Genomic DNA, 22,478 nt, shown 5'->3' with positions numbered 1-22,478 from the left:
CTGACAATTGCGCGGTCGTGCGGTGTGGCTCCCAAACAAAATTGGCGTCCTTTTTTTCCCACAAATAGAGCTTTCTTTTGGTGGTATTTGATTACCTCTGTAGTCTTTACGTGCCATCCGAGTGATGTCCTTATTGGGCGTCGCCCTGTTGTATGGCTAGTATCCATCACAGCTGATCAAGTGGGTGTGTGCAGCATCTCTTCAGTACAGGCAATTGTGCTGTCTGATTGAGGGCCCCGCCCCCACACTGGTCAGCTGACGTGACGTTGGGGGCAGTCTGGTGCATTTGCTGGACGTATTTAAGCACCTTCCCAGCCCCTCAGCCAGTGGCCATTTTCTATGCAGGCCTTACAGCTGTCACTAGCTGTGGCCATCCTACTTGCATTCCAGGTATCCTTTGTTAATTTTAATGTATTTGTTATGCCCTTATCCCCCTACTATGTGGGTCACTGTTTGATGGACCTATTCATTCATTCATTACAGATACCTACCTGTACTATAAGGATACACTACAATTTTACTTTACCCATGGTCGCTGTGCTGTCTGGGAGGGATGCTTTATGCGCTCTGCTGTTTGCCTGCTGGTCTGCCACCTCTGTCCCGGGACAGGCATATGTTTGGTCTTAACTGTATTTACATTACCACTTTGACATACTATGTAAGTAACCAGAATTGACTTACTACCTCTTTTTTGGTGGATCCAATTTTAATACCTTGATCACTAATCAAATCTGTATTCCAGATATCCCACTACATCCGCCCCTGATGAGTGTTTTTCATATACACGAAACGCCGCGTCGGGCTTACAAAGATGTAGCTATACGCGTTTATGGGACCCATTCTGATCAACCAGTACTTCTATGATCTATTTACATTTTATACTTCACCTATTGCGTGGTTATGCCCAACCTCTATGTGGCTATATATGTTGTCATGGACTGTTATTTATTTAATGTATTTTTATATCAATTATTGTATTATGTATGAAATGTATGTTCTGTACTTTTGTACAAGTTATTTGTTTCTACCAAATATTCTACTTTCTCAATACATGAACATTTCATCTATGGCTTGTTTCATTACTTTGTCCCCATTCAGCCCACTGTTTCATTTAAAGTCCCAAATTCCCTTTGTTGCAATTTTTCGCATACGGGATGGAGATATAGTATGGATGTAATCTCATATAAAGTCCAAGACACAAGGATGGAGATACATCACAGACGTATTCTCATTTAAAGTCCCAAACACCTTCGGGTGGTCCCCCCCTTTTTTTCTTACCTCTGTAGTCTTTAGTTTTTGCGCTATAAACAAAAATAGAGCGACAATTTTGAAAAAAAAATATATTTTTTACTTTTTACCATAATAAATATCCCCCAAAAATATATAAAAAAACTATTTTTTTTCCTCAGTTTAGGCCGATACGTATTCTTCTACATATTTTTGGTCAAAAAAATCACAATAAGCATATATTGATTGGTTTGCGCAAAAGTTATAGCGTTTACAAAATAGGGGGTAGTTTTATGGCATTTTTATTAATATTTTTTTTTAATAGTAATGGCGGCAATCAGTGATTTTTTTTTCGGTACTGCGACATTATGGCGGACACTTCGGACACTTTTGACACATTTTTGGGACCATTGGCATTTTTATAGGATCAGTGCTATAAAAATGCATTGATTATTATAAAAATGCCACTGGCAGGGAAGGGGTTAACACTAGGGGGCGGGGAAGGGGTTAAGTATGTTCCCTGGGTGTGTTCTAACTGTAGGGGGGGTGGACTCACTAGGGGAAATGGCTGATCACGGTTCATACATTGTATGAACAGACGGTCAGGCATTTCTCCCCTGACAGGACCGGGAGCTGTGTGTTTACACACACAGCTCCCGGGTTTTCTCTCTGTAACGAGCGACCGTGTGTGCCCGGCGGTGATCGCGACCGCCGGGCACGCGCGCGGGAGTCAGGAGCGAGCGTGGGGGTGCTTCGAGAGCCGATGTTATACTACGTGCTCTCGCGCAGGAGAGCCGACCTGCTGCCGTAGAACTGCGGCGGCTGGTCGGCATGTAGTTAAGAACCACTTTAAAGCTAATGTCATTACACAGCCAAAATAGAGTGTAGGTTAGGATCATTTTGGATATTGTTTTGTGTGTGTTTGGCTGTATTATGAAAGCTGAACTCCAGGCCAACAGTTTAATTCACAGTAGAACTACTTGTGAAAAGATTCTGTTCAGATAAGATTGTGATCCAGACAGCCCTAGAGGACAGCATACCCAGGTCTATGGAATCAGTATTGTGCACTGTTCTTGAGGAATACAGCTTAGTCACTGATTGTACAATGAAGGCTGCAAGCATGGGTATCCTGGTGATGTCACACCCACAGCCCTACCTACGCGTTTCATTTACTGATGTCTTCCTAGGACTGGGCTGTGGATGTGACTTCCCCACAATATTCGTGTCCATGTTCACAGCCAGGATTAGTGGCTGGATCCTGTCAGAATGCAGATCACACTAATGCCATTAGCGGCACTGATGATTGTAAGTGTTTGGTGGCGTTGCGGCTTCACTGCCAGTTTCCTACTGCGCATGCGCGAGTTGTGTGGTGCTTTGTGAATAGCCAGCTTGTCTTCTGGGACACACACAGGTCCAAGAAGACAACGGGGGAGCTCGCCGAAGAGGAGGATGTGACATTGTGGGCCTGGCTGGATCGGAAGTACACTCGGTAGGTAAAAGGTAAGAAGGAAAAAAAATTTAAAAATTGAATAGCCAAAAAAGAAGGGGTGGAAAGGTTGTCTTTCGTTTTAAGAACACCTCTTAAAAATGGGTGGAACTCCGCTTTAAGCAAATGTGCTTGTGGTTGGTTTTTAAGTTACAAGAAAATACCTCTGGTGAGTGGTTAGTGTGAATAGCGGTGGTGGATTACTGGTTTGCAGTGGTGAGGGTGGTCATCTGGCTGTGGTGGATCTGGCGATTAAAAATCTTCTTGCATATTTTTGACACTGGCCGCTTTAATATATTTTTGACATTGGACACTTTACTATAGTAATACATAAAAATAACTTTATTTTACACTAGACACTTTATGTGGGATAAGAAATGGAGTATGAAATCTGTTGAAAGCACATGTCATCTTAAAGCGGGGTTCCTTGCGGCTTCACTGCCCGGTTCCTACTGCGCATGCGCAAGTCTCGCGGCGCTTTGTGAATGGGCGGCTGCTTTCTGGGATACACACAGGCCGGGATTCAGAGAGATCGGCACATCTTTAGTTTGGCGTAGCGCATCTCATATGCGCTACGCCAACGTAACTTGGAGAGGCTCGTACTGTTTTCACAAAGCACTCGCTGACAACGTTGGGCCGGCGTAGCGTAAATCGGCCGACATAAGCCCGCCTAATTCAAAGTAGTGGGCGTGTTGTATTATAATGAAGCGTGACCCCATGTAAATGCATGGCCAATCGAACGGCGCATGCGCGTGCATGCTCAGAATTACGTCGCAAATACTCCCTAAGATATGTCAGGTCAATGCTTTCGACGTGAACGTAACTTACGCCCAGCCCCATTCACGTACGACTGACGCAAACTACGTAAAATACGACGCTGTTCTGAAGTTTCCGACGTCCATACCTTAACATGACTTACCCCTGCTTTATGAGGGGTAAACTTACGCCGGACGTAAGCCTTACGTAAACAGCGTAGCTAAATCCGACAGGCGCAAGTACGTTTGTGAATCGGCGTATCTAGGTCATTTGCATATTTGACGTGTAAATCTACGGAAGCGCCCCTTGCGGCCAGCGTAAATATGCACCCAAGATACGACAGCGTAAGGAGACTTACGTCGGTCGTTTCTTGTAAAATTCAGGCGTATCTCAGTTCCTGAATAAGCGCATAGATGCGACGGCGCACATTTGGACTTACGACGGCGTATCTGGAGATACGCCGTCGTAAGTCCTTTCTGAATCTGGGCAACAGTTCCCAGAAGGCAGCGTGCCCCATTCCCCAGAAGACAACGCAAGGAAGAAGACCAGCTGTGAACTAGGAACAGGCAGATTAGGAAGATCCGCCTAGCAACCGCAATTTCTGGTAAGTAAATAATTATTTTTTTCATTTTTTTTTTTGCAGGATTCTGGTGTCATTTTTTTTTTTTTTAGGGTGGACCTCCACTTTAAGTGTAATATTTCTTACACTGTTTTGTCACTTTTGTACACTGGACACTTTATTGTGTCGAGATTTTTTGATTTATGGTCCCAATTTACTGACGGCGACGTGTGCGGCTTGGCTCTTCCATTTCCCATTATGCTTTCATATATTTTTTAATTTGGTTCGGTCCTCTATGGTAAGTTGTCTGTGCCAGGATTATGCACTTTAATGTATGTGAACTTACTATATCTATATCAATCATTATATCTATTTATTATATATTTTTTCCCCCCAATCATATGTACTGCATTGTATTGTTTAATCTCTACCTATACATATAGATTTATTAATCTCTGTTCAATCCAGTGTATTTTTCCTTTGGACCTGTAGCACCACCTGTTCAAGCTCCTGAAGAAGCTCAATTCGAGCAAAACATGTAGAGCAACTTCTGCAACAGGTTCCTTTAAGCTCATGTTTGGAGCTATAACTCATATTTATCGGATGTTTTTTATATTGATTGTTTTCCAATAAATAAATTTTTCTACTTTTTTACATTATTTGTGTTATCGTATTTACTAGCACAGTTTGAAAGTCCCCAGGGTTTGTTATCTCTTCCCCAATGTGTATTTTATGTTTTTTTGAAGTTTATATGATATTGTAAATAGGCTGAAAAGTGCAATTCACATTTCATATTTTTTAGTGCTAGTGCTGTTTTAATATTTATTTATTTTTTTAAATGGAAAAAAAATATTCCACGCTGATAAAGTCATCACTCTGCACACTCTGGTCTTCTGTCAAACTCCCAAGTTTCAAATTAGTGGCACTGTGTTCTTCTGAAGTGACTGGCTTCCGACTACGTTTTGCTGCAAGGGATTACGTGATTTTAATATAAAGACAGATAGAACCACTTATACAAGTTGTGTGTTTATAATGAGTTTTAAAAGAAATATGTAACTTGAATAGATAATGGTCTTTATTATCTGGAGTTCAGCTTTAACGACAGTCGTACAATGTTGTAACCATGGACCATGTGAATTAATGCTGCTTGAACCTTAAACTGACAGAACAATATAGTACAGCCTTTTTGTTTCTGTGGGGTTTTATTCACAGTTCGGTTGGATCCTGACATTTATTCATTGTGCACTGAATTCCACTTCATTCCGCACTTGTTTCCAGGCTGGAAATTTACATCAGTTCATGTTGGCTAAGGTTACATTTGATCTTCAGTGTTGGAGTGTGCACTGGACCATGTCTTCTCCTCCCCACCCACTCACCCCCCTTTTGATTTCTCTCATTACCTCCTTCTCCACATTGTTTATTAAACCCTCCTCTCTCCCCCTTGTACAACAAATGTGTATAATTCATTAGTGTGTCGAGGGTCAGAAATATCTGACTGTCTGCCTGGCTTTCACAGCACCACCTTGGCAGATACAGTGGAGTCTATAATTGTTACCATAGGCGTGTTTTAACCACTTGCTTACTGGGCACATATACCCCCCTTCCTACCCAGGTGAAATTTCAGCTTTCAGCACTGTCACGCTTTGAATGACAATTGCGCGGTCGTGCGACGTGGCTCCCAAACAAAATTGACGTCCTTTTTCCCCCACAAATAGAGCTTTCTTTTGGTGGTATTTGATCATCTCTGCAGTTTTTATTTTTTGCACTATAAACAAAAATAGAGCGACAATTTTGAAAAAAAAACCACAGTGGCCCGGATTCAGAAAAGAGATACGACGGCGTATCTCCTGATACGCCGTTGTATCTCTGAGTGTGGTCGGTCGTATCTATGCGCCTGATTCAGAGAATCAGTTATGCATAGATATTCCTAAGATCCTGACAGGTGTAAGTGTCTTACACCATCGTATCTTAGGCTGCAATTTCAGGCTGGCCGCTAGGTGGCGCTTCCTTATTTTTACGCGAGGAATATGCAAATTAGTATTTACGCTGATTCAGAAACGAACGACCGCCCGGCGCTTTTTTTTTACGTCGTTTGCGTTCGGCGTTTTCCGGCGTATAGTTACCCCTGCTATATGAGGCGTTGCTAATGTTAAGTATGGCCGTCGTTCCCGCGCCGAGTTTTTAGTTTTTTACATCATTTGCGTAAGTCGTTCGCGAATACGGCTGGACGTAATTTACGTTCACGTCGAAAGCATGACGATTTGCCGACGTCATTTGGAGCATGCGCACTGGGATATGTCCACGGACGGCGCAAGGTCCCCTTCTATGTACAGGCCCATCTGAAGTTTGTCAATGAACATTTAAATGTTTCAGAGAAGGATTGGGAGAAAGAGCTGTGGTCAAGTGAGACCAAAATTGAGCTCTTTAACATTATTTTGACTAGACTCGCCGAGGAAGAAAAATGCTGACTATGATCCTAAGAACACCATTCCTACAGTCAAGCACGGAGGTGAAAACATTATGCTTTGGGGCTGTTTCTCTTCTATAGGTACAGGCCACCTATGCCACAATAAGGGGTCAATGGCCATGTATTGTAACATCTTTAATGAGAACCTTCTTCCCTCAGCCAGAAAACTGAAGATGGGTCGTGGGTGGGTCTTCCAGCATGACAATGACCCAAAACATACGGCCAAGGCAACAAAGAAATGGCTCAAGAAGAAACACATTAAGGTCATGAAGTGGCCTAGCCAGTCTCCAGACCTTAATCCTATAGAAGATTTATGGAGGGAGCTGAAACTTTGAGTTGCCAAGTGACAGCCAAGAAACCTTAAGGATTTAGAGAAGATCTGTAAAGAAGAGTGGACCAAAATCCCTTCTGAGATGTGTGCAAACCTGTTAACCAACAACTACAAGAAATGTCTTACCTCTGTTCTTCCCAACACTTTGGTGTCTCCATCAAGTAATAAGTCATGTTTTGCTTGGGGATCAAATACTTATTTTACTTACTGAACTGCAACTCAATTTATAACATTTGTATTAGGGTTGTCACGATACCGATACTAGTATCGGTACCGATACCAAGCATTTGCCCGAGTACTTGTACTCGGGCAAATGCTCCCGATGCTTCACCCGATACTTGTACTGTCAGCGGTGATCAGTGCGTGGGGAAGTTGCAAGCACCGATCACTGCTGTATAGATTTAAAATTAATTTCTCCGCTTCTCTCTACAGCCCTCCCCCGCGCGGCTTTCAGCTGCTTTAAAATCAGCGGTGATCGGTGCTTGTAACTCCCCCACACACGATCACCGCTGACTGTCCCGTGTCCTTCTCCAGTCCCCCTCCGTTTTGCTGCAGTCTGTCTCCCTCCCTCCGTGTATCCCACCATGTATCCCGTGCATCCCTCCGTGTATCCCGTGCATCCCGCCGTGTATCCCGTGCATCCCTCCGTGTATCCCGTGCATCCCGCCGTGTATCCCGTGCATCCCTCCGTGTATCCCGTGCATCCTGCCGTGTATCTCGTGCATCCCTCTGTGTATCCCGTGCATCCCGCCGTGTATCCCGTGCATCCCGCCGTGTATCCCGTGCATCCCTCTGTGTATCCCGTGCATCCCACCGTGTATCCCGTGCATCCCACCGTGTATCCCGTGCATCCCTCCGTGTATCCCGTGCATCCCACCGTGTATCCCGTGCATCCTGCCGTGCATCCCGCCATGTTTCTCTCCCCTTCTGTGCTCCTCCTCCACCCCCTGGAAATGTCAGGATGGAGAGCGGGGTAGGAGCTCCTTACTGCTCTGAATGGACAGAGTCAGTGATCGCTGACTCGGTCCATTCACATAACTGAAACATCGTAAACTGTGATTACAATGTTTCAGTTTATGAATGAAGAGAAGACGCTGTCTTCTCTCCTTTCATTTTCAGCGCAGCTGATGCTGCTGAGAAAGGGACTGGGGAACATGTGTCCCTAGTCCTTTTTCCTGTCTCAAAGGGAAGATGTCAGAGGTCTGTTAAGACCCCTGATATCTCACCAAAGCCCCCCCCCCCCCCCAACAGGGCTGATAAAATAAATAAAGAATGAAAAAACAAAAGAATAAAAAAAATTATTGTAGAAAATAAAAAAATTTAAGAAAAAACACACTGACACGGTCCACCCCCCCTTAAAAAAAAAGAAAGCATTATAAATAAAAAAAATTTAAAATTAAAAACAAATTGTTAAAGATAAAAAAAAAAAACGACTGACACATGTGCCGCTGTCACATGACATTAAAAAAAGTATCGGTATTCGGTATCGGCGAGTACTTGAAAAAAAGTATCGGTACTTGTACTCGGGACAACCCTAATTTGTATCATGTGTTTTTTCTGTATATTTGGTTGATATTCTGTCTCTAACATTTAAAATATACCTATGATAAAAATTGTAGACCCTTAATTTCTTTGTAAGTGGGCAAACGTACAAAATCTCCAGGGGATCGAATAATTATTTTCCCCGCTGTACCTGCGTGGATAATCACAACACTTATTTGGAAAGCAAGAAGCTTGTTTCATCTAAAAGGGCAATCAACATTAGCTTCAACCTATGCTAAGGCAAAATATCTACAGATAAAATATATATTTTTTTTCTTCATTGCTATCCTGGAATTAAGGGCATGCGCCCAAATCCTACAAAAACGTTCTTCCCGGCTCAGGCAACAAGTAGCGCACATGCCACAACAGGGTGTCAGCCTTTCCTATGGAGTAAAGGAAGCATTTGTTCATCTGTCACAGGGATGTTGACAAATTGGAAATTGTGAATATTTGTGCAAGCAACAACAAGCATTCCTGATCTTTGAAAGTGTTCTTTGTTGCCGAAGTGTTATTCTTACACTGCCTGAATCTGACAAATGGCAAGGGTATATAGCATTTTTTTTAAGAATAAATGCACTGTAATGCGGTTATTCTTCTATAAAGCCTTTCTCCATTTAATCTGTAAGGCAGGCCATAGACGGTGCAAATACCACGGTATTTCCCCATCAACACAGACTGTGCAGACAGGGGAATCCCTCCTGCCAAGGTATTGTATTCTCCCGGCGGGGGAGGGGAACGCCGTCCCTGCTGGGAGAAGGGATGGCGGGAGACAGACCCTATTGTTCTGGGTGGACGTCATATGACGTTGCGCCCTTTTAATCCACTAGGGGGCACGCCGCATCACTGGGGAATTTGACGCAGGAATGACGTCCATACTTAACATTGCATACGCCTCATAGAAGCAGGAGCAACGTTTACGCCGGAAAAAGCCTTACGCAAATGACGTAAAAAATTCCGCCGGGCGCACGTACGTTTGTGAATCGACGTATCTAGGTCATTTGCATATTCTATGCCGAAAACTATGGAAGCGCCACCTAACGGCCAGCGTAAATATGCACCCTAAGATACGACGGCGTAAGAGACTTACGCCAGTCGGATCTTAGCCTAATTTCGGCGTATCTTGCTTTCTGAATACAGAAAGAAGATACGCCGGCGCAGCTTTGAATTTACGCATCTTATCTATAGATATACATACCACTCCTCTCACCGCTCCAAAGATGCTACTTGCAGGAGGTTTTTTTCTCTCCTGCCAGGGCATCGTCTCAGTGTGAAAGCCCTCAGGCTTTCACATTGAGGTTGCTGGGCAGGTGTTTTTCAGGCAGTATAGCAACGCTATTTTTAGCGCTGTACCGCCTGAAAAACCCCTCAGTGTGAAAGGTGTCTTAAGCTAGTGCATTGCTGGTTCACTTATCTTTTCCTTCGATTTCCCTTCTAAATGTTTTTTTTTCTTTGCCTGTTTCTCCTCAGTAAGCTTGCCCCCATCATCTGGCTGGGGGTTAGTCAGCCAGAACAGCTTACTGAGGAGGAACAGGAAGTGAGAAATTCAGACAAAGAAAACAAAGAAAAAAAACATTTAGAAGGGAAATCAAAGTAAAAGGCAAGTGAACCAACAATGCACTAGCTTAAAGTGGAGTTCCACCCATAAATATAACATTACATCAGTAGTTTTAAAAAAATGTCATTAGTCCTTTAAGAAAAAAAATTGTTTTTTTAGATGCCTTCAAAGTGTTGTTGCTAGGCAGAATAATTAATCTTCCCACTTCCTGCACCTAGGTGCTTAAGCTTCCAAACCTACACCGCACAGACTCCTGGGAATGTAGTGGGTGTAACTTTCCAGGAGTCTGTGCACTCCCCAGTCTTGAAGAATCATGTGACTTGGACAGTACAGGTGCTGAAACCTGATCTGAAACCTATTACACTGCTTGTGCAGCACTGAGCATGTGCGAGATCTGCAAGGCTGAAATCCAGGAAGTCATACAGTCTGGCTTCATGATGCCCACACTTAAGATGGCCCCAGTCAATTTCTATTTTATAAAGTGTCTAAATGCTGTAACAACCTAACAAAACGGACCTTAGTTTACAGACTAACTTTACTAGAATACATTAAGCTTGTGTATTACAGGGGTATTTATATTTAAAAAGTGAAATTGTGGCCGGAACTCCGCTTTAAAGAAACCTATTTAGAAAAGAAAAAACAAACCTTTACAACCCCTATAAGTTGGCAGCTCTTCTGTCTGGCAGCACTAGGGCCATCAGTTTGCATCCCTGACACGGCGCTCTGGATATCTCTCGACATGGTACTGGAATAATGCATGTTGGGAGATGAAGTTTGAAATCAGTTCTGTGGAAACAATACTGACTAAAGAATCACGAGAACCAATTTTAACAAGTATTTAAGATTTTATGTTTAAATAATATAAAAACGTATTTACCTTTAGCACCAAGCTATTTCCTGTTAGTTGTTTTTTATTTTTTTTTAGGTTTTTGGTGAAATATTTTTTTTTTGGTGGAACCTCCACTTTAGTTGTGTTTTATGCCTGGAGTTCAGCTCTAAAGATTAACAGCATCTTTGTTCTCGGTCATATTAGCGCGATGAGCCACCATTCACATTCAGGACAGCTTTATGCCATGATCAGTGTCTGAACACACCGGGCTGCACCCATTTTATCCTATTCTCCTAACCCAATCAGTTCATTAAGATGCTGAATAGGACTCGGAAGAACAAAGCTAGGATAGACAGAAGTCGGGGCTTACATATGCAGGAGCTTTTTCCTGTTCCGTGGCATGACAATGTGGAATTCTCTTCATTACTCTGGGGGCGGAGCTCACTAGAAGATCAGATGGTTATCATATAACGAGGTTATCGTTCATCTCTGCTTGGAGCATATCTGGACAGAAGTACCTGATTGAACAGGAGAACATTTTCTGTTTCCTTTAGTTCTGAGAAGGTCTCACAATGTAGATGAAGGTTTCTTCGAAAAGTCTCCGCACTTTTTTTAACTTTATTAAATATAAAAAGTTTAGAAACTTTTTGAAGACCCCCTCGTATATTCTTTCAATATGGTCTCTTTCAGGGGTCAAGTCCTGGGGAAAAAAGTGTGGGAACTCCCACCCAAGATCCATTCCCCCACCAAAAAAAAAAAAAGATACGTGCATATGCATACCGTATTTATCGGCGTATACCGCTCACTTTTTTGCCCTGAAAATCAGGGCAAAATCGTGGGTGCGTGATATACACCGATACCCGTTTTCCCGCGCCGAGTTTGAATACTGCGCCGGCATATACCGAGCGCAGTACACTCGTGTATAGTCGGGCAGTCTCGGCTCCTCTCGCGCTCACGTCCTGGACGTACAGGACATGAGCGCGAGAGGAGCCAAACCTGCCCGACTATACACGAGTGTACTGCGCCGGCATATACCGAGCGCAGTACATTCATGTATAGTCGGGCAGGCTCGGCTCCTCTCGCGCTCACGTCCTGGACGTACAGGACGTGAGCGCGAGAGTAGCCGAGCCTGCCCGACGCAGAAGGATGCCGGACCCGACGAAGAGGACACCCAAAGCCACAGACGGACGCCGGACCCGACGAGGCCGCCGATGGACGCCGCGCAAGACACCAAAACTGTAAGTACAAAAATCTTTTTTCCACAGGAATGCGGGTCCACTTTAGGGGTGCGCGCTATACGCCGGAGCACGCAATCCCCCGATAAATACGGTAATTACTAAACCGCATGTTTTTTGTTTTTTTTTGATCCACTGTACCTTACTAATCCTTTATGTTGAGTGAGTGAGTGAAAAATTTATATAGTGCTACACATGCGAACTGAATCGCCTCTGGGCGCTTGTTTGAGCACTTCTCCCTTGAGCTCAGAAGAGGTGGGTTTTGATCTTTCTCCTAAAAGCCAAGTGGTTCTCCTCCAACCGAATGGAGGTTGGCAAAGTGTTCCAAAGTCGAGGGCCTTGGACAGCAAATCTTCTTTCTCCTTTGGACTTGTATCTGGTTTTGGGGATTTGGAGTGAATTTTGGTTGGAGGATCGCAGAGCGCGATTGGGGTTGTAGGCTTTTATTGTTACTGCCCACTTCCTGTATATGGATTCATCGAGTAGTGTGCGGGTATTCCGTCACTTCCTCGATGCCGCAATGTCTCCTGGGAGCTTTTGTCATTTTCCCCAGGAGACATTGCGTAGGTCTGCCGAGAGTTATCGCGGGATTTAGAAAGAACAGGAAGCGGCCAGTAACATGAAGGATTACTAAGGTTCGCCTGCCCCTGACAGTGACTCGAGCTGGGCATCGCCGCTTAGTGAAGGATTGGCTCGGGCGGCTCGGCTGCTCTTGGCTGCTCTAGTCCTGCAAAGGGAACTGCGTTCCTGCTGTGAAAAAAGTGCAGGGACTCCGCTCCCACGCGTTCCCGCAGGACTTGAGCCCTGGTCTCTTTGCGTATTAAAGGAAAATCTACTAAGAAGAACCAATGGGTCACCATTGCTGACCTCAACTTCTGTAAATGCTGATTGCATTGAAAACTGGTCGTGTGTATGTGGCATAAGGCTTCTTCAATCATATTGGCGGCAGGCTCTGAAAAGCAATTCCCAAATGCCACTTAGAGCTGGTCTGCAGATGGACAAGAGGCAATACTGCCCCGTGTTTCTATCCCAGGAGGATTTTTACATTGAAATACCATGCAGCAACCACAAAGCCTGCCGAACTTGACATTCTGAGTTATGTAAACCCAACATTTCATATTCCTGATATGTGCCTGCTGTACCATGTACTTAAAATGGAAAAGTATCCTGTTTTTTTTTATAGCTTCGTAAATCCCTGGGGCCAGATTCTGAAAGGACTTACGACGGCGCACAGCCATGTACGCCGTCGTAAGTCCTAATCCTACCCGCCGTATCTATGCGCCTGATTCTTAGAATCAGTTACGCATAGATATCCATTAGATCCGACAGGCGTAAGTCTCTTACGTCGTCGGATCTTAACTGCATTTTTTTTTTTGACCGCTAGGTGGCGCTTCCGTCGAATTCCGCGTCGAGTATGCAAATTAGCTAGATACGCGAATTCCCGAACGTACGCACGGCCGACGCAGTAAAGTTATGACGTTTACGTTAGGGGGGGGATTGTATTTACAATGTTTTTTTATACCTATACACAAATGTGTTGCCTTTTATTTATATTTTAAACTGAATGAGTTGTTCTACAAGGTGAGGGTTTACATACACTTTAAGTATGAGCTCTGAGCAGAATCTACTTGAACAGAATCTACAATTAAAACAGAGGCTCTCTGCAACAATGTACTTAGAAATACTAAGTTTGAATCTGTTTTAAGCAATTTTGGATACTGTTAAAAGCCACATCAGTTCAAATGACATAGAAGGATCTTCTAGAACAATAGTTAAGCTGGGGATTACCGGATCTTCTACAGCTCTGGATCTTAGACTATATCCACAACCATCCATCTTGTATTCTGCTTCTGTCAAAGCTAATCCTTTTAGTGCTTGGGAATCATAGAGATGAATTATATGATTTTTAAAGACTGTGACTTACACATTTCTGAAAACACAATAAAAGGCAATTTGAAAAAGAATTTAAAACATAATTTTAGCTGCATGGCACAACTTACACCCCTCCTATAGCAGGTCAATTGTCTGGATTTCATGCAAGGCCAAATTACTTACCTAATAGGACTCAAAGGGTTACTAAACTCTTGTGTTTTTTTTTAATAACAGACATGTCATACTTACCTCCACTGTGCAGTTGGTTTAGCACAGAATGGCCCCAAACCTTCTCTTCTGGGGTCCCCCGGAAGTGCTAGTAGCTCCGCCCCACATCTGGAAACCACCTAGGAGAAGCGCACTCCTTGGGGGGTACCCAAGTCCAGTTTTTGTGTCCATAGACATAGAAAGCTGGACTCGGCCCCGCCCCCGATGCCCGTGTCATTGAATTTAATTGACAGCAGTGGGAGCCAGTGGGAGCTCCTATCAATCTATCCAATCAAGAGCCTAGACCCCAACAAGAGAGGGTGTGCGCGCCTCTGGCAGGGGAACGAACTGGCTCAGGGGAGTAAAACGGAGGGGCAGGGGGGCTGCTCAGTGACAGAATTTTTTTTACCAAGGGATGCATTAAGGTGAAAAAACACAAGGGTTTACAACCCCGTGGACGTTCAGTCATTTTTTCAACTTTCTATTAAATCTTCTGCCCTTTTTTTTTTTCCTACCAGTAAATACCTTATACAGCCCACTTCCTGTTTCTTGTCTGGGAAAAATCATAGGCTTATGACATCATGCACATTCCTCGACTCTCACTTTGGTGGTATTTTACCAGGAAGGGAGGGGGATGAGTCCCAAGAGAGCCAATGAGAGCTGCAGAGCTGGAGGTATGCCGCTGTGTGTCTGTGTAAATCCAGGAAGTGAACAGGAAGCAGCTTCAGCTGCCCACAGTTAAAATGTTTTCAGCCAGACTCAGTGGAGGGAGATTTCTGCAGCATATTTGGCAAGTACAGAATTACAGTATATATAAAATAATAGGGTTGTCCCGATACCGATACTAGTATCGGTACCGATAACGATCATTTGCCCGAGTACTTGCTTCACCCGATACCTGGACAGTCAAGGTGAACGGTGCAGAGGGGGAGTTACAAGCATAGATTTCAATACAGCCTGACAGCCTTTTCTCGGCTTCCCTCCCCCCCTCCCCCCGGCTTTCAGCTGCTTTAGTGAAATCTATATAGCAGTGATCGGTGCTTGTAACTGCCCCCAAAGCCGCACCGATCACCGCTGACTGTCCCCGTATTGTCCTCCAGTCCCCCTCTGTTCTGCTGCTGTCCCCCTCAATGCTGCTGTCCCCCTCAATGCTGCTGTCCCCCTCCTTTCTCCTTTGTGTCCCCCTTTATGCTGCTGTCCCCCTCCGTTCTCCTTTGTGTCCCCCTCCATTCTCCTCCGTGTTCCCCTCCGTTCTGCTGTCCCCCTCCGTTCTCCTCTGTGTCCCCCTCCGTGCTGCTGTCCCCCTCCGTTCTCCTCCGTGTCACCCTCCGTGCTGCTGTCCCCCTCCATTCTCCTCCGTGCTGCTGTCCCCCTCTGTTCTCCTCCGTGTCCCCCTCTGTTATGCTGTCCCCCTCCATTCTCCTCCGTGTCCCCCTCCGTGCTGCTGTCCCCCTCCGTTCTCCTCCGTGCTGCTGTCCCCCTCTGTTCTCCTCCGTGTCCCCCTCTGTTATGCTGTCCCCCTCCATTCTCCTCCGTGTCCCCCTCCGTGCTGCTGTCCCCCTCCGTTCTCCTCCGTGTCCCCCTCCATGCTGCTGTCCCCCTCCGTTCTCCTCCGTGTCCCCCTCTATTATGCTGCCCCCCAAAAACTTTTTTTACATTGATACATGTCCCCTGGGGCAGGACCCAGGTCCCCAAACACTTTTTATGACAATAAACTTGCATATAAGCCATTAAATTAGAACTTTAGATTTCTCCTATAGACTTTTCCAGGGTGTTTTGTGTCTTTTCGAATTTGCCGCGAACACCTCAAATAGTTTGCTGTTCGGCGAACAGGCAATGTTCGAGTCGAACATGAGTTAGACTCAAACTCAAACTCAAACTCAAACTCGGAGCTCATCCCTCATTCCCTCACTTTATTCAAAACTTAAAAAAGGGACTTTACTTATATAAAGCTTTCTGCTCACACGCTATACATTAATAGCAAGCACTATTCCTGATTTTAAATATTGCTTTTGAATAATCTGGTATTTCGTAGGCGGTGATCACAGGTACTCCTCACACAGCTAATCTCTAATCAGTGGGTCTGATCTGTATTCTGTGCAAAAGAGGGAAGGAAGACAATACTGGCTTTGTGCTGCTTTCACCATCATGAGAGTCACAGCAAGTCCTAGAGTTCTGATGTCTCGCTCGAGGGTAAGAAGATATCTCTCACCTTGAAATACTCGGGGAAAATCTGCCCATCTATGGGCACCATTAGTTCTCACTCACTTTGCATAACGGGTGCAGTAACACTTGTTTCAGTGACAACTGTCTTAGAACAAAAAGTAAAAGAAATCTCTTTAACCACTTCAGCCCCGGACCATTTGGCTGGTCAAAGACCAGGCTACTTTTTGCGATTTGGCAGCTTTAACTGACAATTGCGCGGTCGTGCGACGTGGCTCCCAAACAAAATTGACATCCTTTTTTTCCCACAAATAGAGCTTTCTTTTGGTGGCATTTGATCACCACTGTGGTTTTTATTTTTTGCGCTATAAACAAAAATAGAGCGACAATTTTGAAAAAAATGCAATATTTTTTACTTTTTGCAATAATAAATATCCCCCAAAAGATATAAAAAAAACGCTTTTTTTCCCCTCAGTTTAGGACCCGATACGTATTCTTCTACATATTTTTGGTAAAAAAATCGCAATAAGCGTTTATTGATCAGTTTGCGCAAAAGTTATAGCAACTACAAAATAGGGGATAGTTTTATGGCATTTTTATTAATATTTTTTTTTTTTACTAGTAATGGTGGTGATCAGCAATTTTTATCGTGACTGCGACATTATGGCGGACACATCCGACACTTTTGACACTATTTTGGGACCATTGTAATTTTTACAGCGTCAGTGCTATAAAAATGCACTGATTACTGTGAAAATTACACTGGCAGTAAAGGGGTTAACCTGTAGGGGGAGCTGAAGGGGTTAAGTGTGACCTAATGAGTGATTCTTACTGTGTGAGGGCGTGGCTTTGCGTGTCACGTCACTGATCGTCGTTACTTTTTGCTATAATAAATATCCTCCAAAAATCTATTAAAAAAACATTATTTTTCCTCAGTTTAGGCCAATATGTATTCTTCTACATATTTTTGGGAAAAAGGCCAGAAACAGTAAAAAAAAAAAAAAAACAGACCAAGGTTTTAACAATTCCCTACTCCATAAACAGGGCTCAAAATTTAAAGTCTTGAGCCACTAGTCAGGCCTCAAGGGTTACTCGCCACCAGTTTCCCCGCCCAACCCCTACCATGTCCCGCCCCTAATTCTGGTGCTAATCACGCCCTCATAAATTATCTCCTGAAATGACACTTAAATGTTTTTATGCAGAATTAAGTTACAAAAATAAACAACTTTATCAGTTCCCCTCAATACAGCCTCACCTGTGCCCATCAATGCAGGCTCACCTGTGCCCATCATTGCAGCCTCACCTGTGCCCACCATTGCAGCCTCACTTGTGCTCACCATTGCATTTACATATTCCTACCCAAGGTAACCATCTATTCCACATCTCTGTGCCTCCGATTCACAGCTCACCTCCACAACCCTCGTTCACATCTCACCTCCACTTCTCCTTGTCAACAGCTCACCTCTTCTTCCCCTTGTCCACAGATCACCTCTTCTTCCCCTTGTCAACAGCTCACCTCTACTTCCCCTTGTCCACAGATCACCTCTTCTTCCCCTTGTCCACAGATCACCTCTTCTTCCCCTTGTCCACAGATCACCTCTTCTTCCCCTTGTCCACAGATCTCCTTTTCTTCCCCTTGTCCACAGATCACCTCCTCTTCCCCTTGTCCACAGATCTCCTTTTCTTCCCCCTGTCCACAGATCACCTCTTCTTCCCCTTGTCCACTGATCACCTTTTCTTCCCCTTGTCCACAGATCACCTTTTCTTCCCCTTGTCCACAGATCACCTCCTCTTCCCCTTGTCCACAGATCACCTCTTCTTCCCCTTGTCCACAGATCGCCTCTTCTTCCCCTTGTCCACAGATCGCCTCTTCTTCCCCTTGTCCACAGATCACCTTTTCTTCCCCTTGTCCACAGATCTCCTTTTCTTCCCCTTGTCCACAGATCACCTCTACTTCCCCTTGTCCACAGATCACCTCCTTTTCCCCTTGTCCACAGATCACCTCTTCTTCCCCTTGTCCACAGATCACCTCCTCTTCCCCTTGTCCACAGATCACATCTTCTTCCCCTTGTCCACAGATCACCTCTTCTTCCCCTTGTCCACAGATCACCTCTTCTTCCCCTTGTCCACAAATCACTTCCTCTTCCCCTTGTCCACACAGATCACCTCCTCTTCCCCTTGTCCACAGATCACCTCTTCTTCCCCTTGTCCACAGATCACCTCTTCTTCCCCTTGTCCACAGATCACCTCTTCTTCCCCTTGTCCACAGATCACCTCTTCTTCCCCTTGTCCACAGATCACCTCCTCTTCCCCTTGTCCACAGACCACCTCTTCTTCCCCTTGTCCACAGATCACCTCTTCTTCCCCTTGTCCACAGATCACCTCTTCTTCCCCTTGTCCACAAATCACCTCCTCTTCCCCTTGTCCACACAGATCACCTCCTCTTCCCATTGTCCACAGATCACCTCTTCTTCCCCTTGTCCACAGATCACCTCTTCTTCCCCTTGTCCACAGATCACCTCTTCTTCCCCTTGTCCACAGATCACCTCTTCTTCCCCTTGTAAACAGATCACCTCTTCTTCCCCTTGTCCACAGATCACCTCTTCTTCCCCTTGTCCACAGATCACCTCCTCTTCCCCCTGTCCACAGCTCACCTCTTCTTCCTCTGTTCACAAATTCCTCCCATTCTTTTAAATTCCCCATCTCCACAGATCACCTCTTCTTCCCCTTGTCCACAGATCGCCTCTTCTTCCCCTTGTCCACAGATCGCCTCTTCTTCCCCTTGTCCACAGATCACCTTTTCTTCCCCTTGTCCACAGATCTCCTTTTCTTCCCCTTGTCCACAGATCACCTCTACTTCCCCTTGTCCACAGATCACCTCCTTTTCCCCTTGTCCACAGATCACCTCTTCTTCCCCTTGTCCACAGATCACCTCCTCTTCCCCTTGTCCACAGATCACATCTTCTTCCCCTTGTCCACAGATCACCTCTTCTTCCCCTTGTCCACAGATCACCTCTTCTTCCCCTTGTCCACAAATCACTTCCTCTTCCCCTTGTCCACACAGATCACCTCCTCTTCCCCTTGTCCACAGATCACCTCTTCTTCCCCTTGTCCACAGATCACCTCTTCTTCCCCTTGTCCACAGATCACCTCTTCTTCCCCTTGTCCACAGATCACCTCTTCTTCCCCTTGTCCACAGATCACCTCTTCTTCCCCTTGTCCACAGATCACCTCCTCTTCCCCCTGTCCACAGCTCACCTCTTCTTCCTCTGTTCACAAATTCCTCCCATTCTTTTAAATTCCCCATCTCCACAGATCACCTCTTCTTCCCCTTGTCCACAGATCGCCTCTTCTTCCCCTTGTCCACAGATCGCCTCTTCTTCCCCTTGTCCACAGATCACCTTTTCTTCCCCTTGTCCACAGATCTCCTTTTCTTCCCCTTGTCCACAGATCACCTCTACTTCCCCTTGTCCACAGATCACCTCCTTTTCCCCTTGTCCACAGATCACCTCTTCTTCCCCTTGTCCACAGATCACCTCCTCTTCCCCTTGTCCACAGATCACATCTTCTTCCCCTTGTCCACAGATCACCTCTTCTTCCCCTTGTCCACAGATCACCTCTTCTTCCCCTTGTCCACAAATCACTTCCTCTTCCCCTTGTCCACACAGATCACCTCCTCTTCCCCTTGTCCACAGATCACCTCTTCTTCCCCTTGTCCACAGATCACCTCTTCTTCCCCTTGTCCACAGATCACCTCTTCTTCCCCTTGTCCACAGATCACCTCTTCTTCCCCTTGTCCACAGATCACCTCCTCTTCCCCTTGTCCACAGACCACCTCTTCTTCCCCTTGTCCACAGATCACCTCCTCTTGCCCTTGTCCACAGATCACCTCTTCTTCCCCTTGTCCACAGATCACCTATTCTTCCCCTTGTCCACAGATCACCTCTTCTTCCCCTTGTCCACAGATCACCTCTTCTTCCCCTTGTCCACAGATCACCTCTTCTTCCCCTTGTCCACAGATCACCTCTTCTTCCCCTTGTCCACAAATCACCTCCTCTTCCCCTTGTCCACACAGATCACCTCCTCTTCCCATTGTCCACAGATCACCTCTTCTTCCCCTTGTCCACAGATCACCTCTTCTTCCCCTTGTCCACAGATCACCTCTTCTTCCCCTTGTCCATAGATCACCTCTTCTTCCCCTTGTCCACAGATCACCTCTTCTTCCCCTTGTCCACAGATCACCTCTTCTTCCCCTTGTCCACAGATCACCTCCTCTTCCCCCTGTCCACAGCTCACCTCTTCTTCCTCTGTTCACAAATTCCTCCCATTCTTTTAAATTCCCCATCTCCACAAATTCTCCCCATTCTTCACAAATTCCCCCCTCCACGCTTCCCAAATTCCCCCATTCTTTATAAATTCTCCTATTCTTCACAAATTCCCCATTCTTTACAAATCCCCCCCTCCACACTTAAGAAACTTCCTCCATTCTTTATAAATTCCCCCCTCCATGCTTCAGAAATTCCCCCCTCTATCCTTCAGAAATTCCCCCCTCCACGCTTCAGAAATTTCCCCCATTCTTTATAAATCCCCCCCCATGCTTCACAAACCCCCCCCCCCTCTTTTTTCACAGTTGTCACAGCACTTACCTTTTAACAAATCTCCCCACTCCCCCAGCTGTCACTTTTGCACTACACCTCTAACCTCCCCGCAGCTGCCTCTCTGCAAATGCCCCCCCCCCCTCCACTGCCCATGAGCAGTTCAAAAACGTTCTCCCATCGATCGCTGGGAGAACATCTCCCGATCAACAACGGCCGCCGGCGGTGCTCGCCCCCCCTCTCCCAAGCAGCCCAGCTCCTCGCCAGACCTCATTTTCCACTCGCAAAATGCGAGTAGGCGAGTGGAAAATTTGAGGTCTGCCATAAATACAATTTAAAGTTTATCTCTGGAAACAAATGCTCCCTTGCAGTGGAGCTGGCCCCTCACTGCATGTGCTATTGAGGTTGTAAACCCTAAAAAACAAACCAAAAAAAAAAACCCTGTAAGACAAAGACAGAATGAGCTAGTGTGCATCACATACTAACTCATTATGAAATACTTACCTTAGAACGAAGCTGTTCCAGCGGCGCCCGCACACCGCTGAGACGGCTGACATCTTCCCCAGTGTTTCTTCCGGGTTCGTGAGCTCTGGCGCTGTGATCGGCACGATGATGCCACTCGTGTGCATGCACGCGAGAGCCACCGGTCACGCCACAGGGCCTTGAAGAAATGGCACAAGTGGCCGTTCCTTCAAAGCGCATGCGCCGATGACGTCGCAAAGTAAATATCTCCTAAACTGTGCAAGATATTTACAGTACCTACAGGTAATCCTCATTATAGGCTTACCTGTAGGTACAATTAAACAGGAAGACTGTACTTCCTCTTTAAGCCCTGGTTCACATTGATGCTACTTTGAAATCGCGCTACTTCACTTGAAGTAGGGCTATTTTAAAGTAGCAAGGTTAGTGTGATTTTAGGTACTACTGGATAGATATCCGTCTGGCATCTGTGTGACAAAAATCGCTGATCCCCGTCATTACTAGTAAAAAAATAATAATAATAAAAATGCCATAAATCTATCCCCTATTTTGTAGAAGCTATAACTTTTGCGCAAATCAATCAATAACGCTTATTGCGATTTTTTACCAAAAATATGTAGAAGAATACGTATCGGCCTAAACTGAGAAAAAAAAAATTATACATTTTTTTGGGGATATTTATTATAGCAAAAAGTTAAAAATATTGCATTTTTTTCAAAATTGTCGCTCTATTTTTGTTTATAGCGAAAAAAAAAAAAAAAAACGCAGAGGTGATCAAATACCACCAAAAGAAAGCTCTATTTGTGGGAAAAAATGACATCAATTTTGTTTGGGAGGCACGACGCACGACCGCGCAATTGTCAGTTAAAGCGACGCAGTACCGAATCGCAAAAAAGTGGCCTGGTCTTTGGCCAGCAAAATGGTCCGGGGCTTAAGTGGTTAAAGAGGAACTGCCGTCTGCTCACATAATTTGTGATAAAAAAATCGATGTTATTCTGAAGCTTCCCTCTAACCACTTTACATATTATTTTATATATACTGTGATTCTGTACTTGCCAGATATGCTGCAGAAATCTCCCTCCACTGAATCTGGCTGCAACCATTTTAACTGTGGGCAGCTGAAGCTGCTGCCTGTTCACTTCCTTAATTTACACAGACACACCTCCAGCTCTGC

Source organism: Rana temporaria, chromosome 6 (genome assembly GCF_905171775.1).
Source record: "Rana temporaria chromosome 6, aRanTem1.1, whole genome shotgun sequence".
Classification (NCBI taxonomy): Eukaryota; Metazoa; Chordata; class Amphibia; order Anura; family Ranidae; genus Rana; species Rana temporaria.
Note: the sequence above shows the minus strand (reverse complement) of the source record.